A 4,962-nucleotide genomic window follows, 5' to 3' on the forward strand; every position below is an offset into this window, starting at 1 on the left:
TGAGCTTTAAGCCAACTTTTTCCCTCTCCTCTTTCACTTTCATCAAGAGGCTTTTTAGTTCCTCTTCACTTTCTGCCATAAGGGTAGTGTCATCTGCATATCTGAGGTTATTGATATTTCTCCCAGCAATCGTGTTTCCAGCTTGTGTTTCTTCCAGTCCAGCGTTTCTCATGATGTACTCAGCATATAAGTTAAATAAGCAGAGTGACAATATGCAGCCTTGACGTACTCCTTTTCCTATTTGAAACCAGTCTGTTGTTCCATGTTCAGTTCTAACTGTTGCTTCCTAACCTGCATACAGATTTCTCAAGAGGCAGGTCAGGTGGTCTGGTATTCCCATCTCTTTCAGAATTTTCCACCGTTTATTGTGATCCACACAGTCAAAGACTTTGGCATAGTCAATAAAGCAGAAATAGATGTTTTTTCTGGAACTCTCTTGCTTTTTCCATGATCCAGCAGATGTTGGTAATTTGATCTCTGGTTCCTCTGCCTTTTCTAAAACCAGCTTGAACATCAGGAAGTTCATGGTTCACGTATTGCTGAAGCCTGGCTTGGAGAATTTTGAGCATTACCTTACTAGCATGTGAGATGAGTGCAATTGTGTGGTAGTTTGAGCATTCTTTGGCATTGCCTTTCTTTGGAATTGGAATGAAAACTGACCTTTTCCAGTCCTGTGGCCACTGCTGAATTTTCCAAATTTGTTGGCATATTGAGTGCAGCACTTTCACAGCATCATCTTTCAGGATTTGAGATAGCTCCACCTGAATTCCATCACCTCCACCAGCTTTGTTCATAGTGATGCTTTCTAAGGCCCACTTGACTTCACATTCCAGGGTCTGGCTCTAGATTAGTGATCACACCATCGTGATTATCTGGGTCGTGAAGATCTTTTTTGTACAGTTCTTCTGTGTATTCTTGCCATCTCTTCTTAATATCTTCTGCTTCTGTTAGGTCCATACCATTTCTGTCCTTTATCGCGCCCATCTTTGCATGAAATGTTCCCTTGGTATCTCTAATTTTCTTGAAGAGATCTCTAGTCTTTCCCATTCTGTTCTTTACCTCTGTTTCTTTGCATTGATCGCTAAAGAAGGCTTTCTTATCTCTCCTTGCTATTCTTTGGAACTCTGCATTCAGATGCTTATATCTTTCCTCTTCTCCTTGGCTTTTCTCTTCTCTTCTTTTCACAGCTATTTGTAAGGCTTCTCCAGACAGCCATTTTGCTTTTTTGCATTTCTTTTGCATGGGGATGGTCTTGATCCCTGTCTTCCATAGAATGTCACGAACCTCGTTCCATAGTTCATCAGGCACTGTATCTATCAGATCTAGGCCCTTAAATCTATTTCTCACTTCCACTGTATAATCATAAGGGATTTGATTTAGGTCATACCTGAATGGTCTAGCGGTTTTCCCTGCTTTCTTCAATTTAAGTCTGAATTTGGTAATAAGGAGTTCATCACCTGAGCCACAGTCAGCTCCTGGTCTTGTTTTTGTTGACTGTATAGAGCTTCTCCATCTTTTGCTGCAGAGAATATAATCAATCTGATTTTGGTGTTGACCATCTGGTGATGTCCATGTGTAGAGTCTTCTCTTGTGTTGTCGGAAGAGGGTGTTTGCTATGACCAGTGCATTTTCTTGTCAAAACTCTATTAGTCTTTGCCCTGCTTCATTCCGCATTCCAAGGCCAAATTTGCCTGTTACTCCAGGTGTTTCTTGCCTTCCTACTTTTGCATTCCAGTCCCCTATAATGAAAAGGACATCTTTTTTGGGTGTTAGTTCTAAAAGGTCTTGTAGGTCTTCATAGAACTGTTCAACTTCAGCTTCTTCAGCGTTACTGGTTGGGGCATAGACTTGGATTACTGTGATATTGAATGGTTTGGCTTGGAAATGAACAGAGATCATTCTATCATTTTTGAGATTGCATCCAAGTACTGCATTTCGGACTCTTTTGTTGACCATGATGGCTACTCCATTTCTTCTGAGGGATTCCTGCCCACAGTAGTAGATATAATGGTCATCTGAGTTAAATTTACCCATTCCAGTCCATTTTAGTTCGCTGATTCCTAGAATGTCGACGTTCACTCTTGCCATCTCCTGTTTGGCCACTTCCAATTTGCCTTGATTCATGGACCTGACGTTCCAGGTTCCTATGCAATATTGCTCTTTACAGCATCGGACCTTGCTTCTATCACCAGTCACATCCATAGCTGGGTATTGTTTTTGCTTTGGCTCCGTCCCTTCATTTTTTCTGGAGTTATTTCTCCATTGACCTTCAGTAGCATATTGGGCACCTACTGACCTGGGGAGTACCTCTTTCAGTATCCTACCATTTTGCCTTTTCATACTGTTCATGGGGTTCTCAAGGCAAGAATGCTGAAGTGGTTTGCCATTCCCTTTTCCAGTGGACCACAATCTGTCAGCTCTCTCGGTTGTTCCATACAGGGTTCTAACTGTTACTTCTTGACCCACATAACAGATTTCTCAGGAGACAGGTTAGATTGTCTGGTATTCCCGTCTCTTTAAGAGCTTTCCACAGTTTGTTACTATCCACATAGTCAAAAGCTTTAGCACAGTCAATGAAACAGAGGTAGATGTTTTTCTAGAATTACCTTGCTTTCTCTATGATCCAGCAGATGTTAGCAATTTGATCTCTACTTCCTCTTCCTTTTCTAAACCAGCTTGGACATCTGGAAATTCCTGGTTCACAATGCTGAAGCCTAGCATGACCTTACTAGCATGGGAGATGAGTACAACTGTCTGTTGGTTAGCACATTAGTTAGTACTACCCTTCTTGGGAATTGGAATGAGGATTGACCTTTTCCAGTCCATTGTCCACTGCTGGGTCATCCAGATTTGCTGACATGTTGAATCCGGGACCTTGATGGCATTACCCTAAAGGGTTTTTTTTTTTTCTTTCTTTCTTTTTTTTTTTTTTTGTAAACTCTAGCACGTTCTTATTGCTGTTTTACGTTAGAAGATGAGCACATCCCACCCACCACAGTGTTGTTCCAGGAAGTTGGGCAGGAGTAGTGGTAAGTTAGAAAAGAGACTATTAATTGCACAATTAATAGGAAAGTGAAAACGTTTCAAGATCTACAATAAGCCTGTATCCAGAGAGTCTGTTATGTCAGTGATGCTGGACTTTGAATTCTGTGCTACAGCTTGTAATGGACTCACTCTGGCCTGCCGGCCTGGGTCCAGGTTGCTTCCTGCCTGTTGATGGGTATGTATGCTACACAGAGCAGTGATGGATTCTATGGAGTGGTGAGATTCACAGAAGTTCCAGGATACTCATGTCAGGATCATTCCTTGTGCAAAGTTTGATGCAGATGAAGATAAAGTGGTTTCTTGGTCAATAACTGCAATTTCTTTCTTTTAAAGTCAGTGGGTTTCTTGTATAGTTCTATTACAATTGGCCCAGGTTTAATTTCATCCATCTCCATGAAAGCAAAACACTTGGTGCTGGTAAACCTTTTTTTAGGCTTGTAGTGTTTGAATTAAAAAAAAATAGCTGCACCTTTGGTTAACTTTTCAACATGCTTCTGGAGCTCAATGTCCACGTTAAAATGAACATACGTATCTTCTTTTCTTGAAGCCACAGGAGTATCTTGCACAGGAGTTAAATCTATACCATTCAGATCTTTTACACTAACTGTGATATAGGGATCAATGCACTGCCCAGCATCTTTCAGGCCAATTTTCTCAATCCTGATAGTGAGTAACGTCATTCCTGGTTCTGATGGCAACCTTGGTAATAAAGTACCGGGAACTCTGGCAGGAAAGGAATCAGGAGATCCTGCTCCAGCACCACCCTCTTCTTCATCTTCTTCAAATTCCAAATTTTCTTCTTCACCAGGTGCTAAAATTCTTCTTAAAGGGACAGGCTGAACATCAAATGGGAATTCTTTATTATATGTAAGAATATTCTTTAGGATTGGTTCTAGCTTCTTCAGATCTTCCAGTTTAAATTCTTCCTGGGACTGTGTGGACTGTAAAGCTGCACTTCGTAATTCCAAGCATGTTGCAATTTTGCCTATGGTTTTCTTTTGTTCTTCTGTGAATTCAGAATTATTGTGTTGAGCTTGGGCCTCTTTTTGTAGGTGTCTTGCTAATATCTGATACTCGTCTATCGCCTCCACCAGCTGGCCCCAAGAGTCGAAGTCGGCGCCTCTCCTAAAACTGGCGCCCCAGCGCTGCAGCAGACTTTGGGTCACCTCCGACATGGCCGGTCCTCACCCCTTCCCCTCCCGCCCCTACCCCCAGGAAAGGCCGGGCTCTAGGGCGCCATCCTCCCCGGGCCTGGCTCCGACATTAACAGGGCCAGGAGGAACCGCTACGGCCACCGCCGCCACCCGCCAAGGAGCCGCCCAAGCCCATTTGCCGCCACAGCCAAACTTTGCCCCTAAAGGGTTTTGAATAGCTCTTCTGGAATTCCATCACATTCACTAGCTTTATTAACAGCTGCTGCTGCTGCTGCTGCTAAGTCACTTCAGTCATGTCTGACTGTGTGCGACCCCAGAGACGGCAGCCCAGCAGGCTCCCCGCTCCCTGGGATTCTCCAGGCAAGAGCACTGGAGTGCATCATAAGTCTCACTTGACTTCGCACTCCAGAATGTCTGGCTCTGGCTGACTAATCATACCATTGTGGTAATCCAGTTCATTAAGATCTTTTAATACAGTTCTTCCATGTATTCTTTCCATCTCTTCTTGATCTCTCCAGCATTACCATTTCTGTCCTTTATTGTGCCCATCTGTGGGCAAAATGTTCCCCTGATATTTCCAATTTTCCTGAAGGGATCCCTAGTCTTTCCTTTTCTATTGTTTTCTTCTAGTTTTATGCACTGTTCATTGAAGAAGGGCTTTTTGTCTCTCTGTGCTATTCTTTGGAACTCTGCATTTAGGGATGTACCTTTCCCTTTCTCCTTTACGTTTCACCTCTCTTCTTTCTTCAGCTATGTGTAAAGT

The 4,962-nt window shown here is 42.8% G+C and overlaps 1 pseudogene; it reads right to left on the minus strand.

Annotated features, from left to right (window-relative positions):
• Window positions 1-3,030: 3,030 nt before the first annotated feature.
• On the minus strand, window positions 3,031-4,378 carry LOC138433572 (axin interactor, dorsalization-associated protein pseudogene; annotated as a pseudogene).
• Between the last annotated feature and the right edge of the window lie 584 nt (window positions 4,379-4,962).

This window comes from Ovis canadensis, chromosome 2 (assembly GCF_042477335.2).
Source record: "Ovis canadensis isolate MfBH-ARS-UI-01 breed Bighorn chromosome 2, ARS-UI_OviCan_v2, whole genome shotgun sequence".
In the NCBI taxonomy this organism is placed as follows: domain Eukaryota; kingdom Metazoa; phylum Chordata; class Mammalia; order Artiodactyla; family Bovidae; genus Ovis; species Ovis canadensis.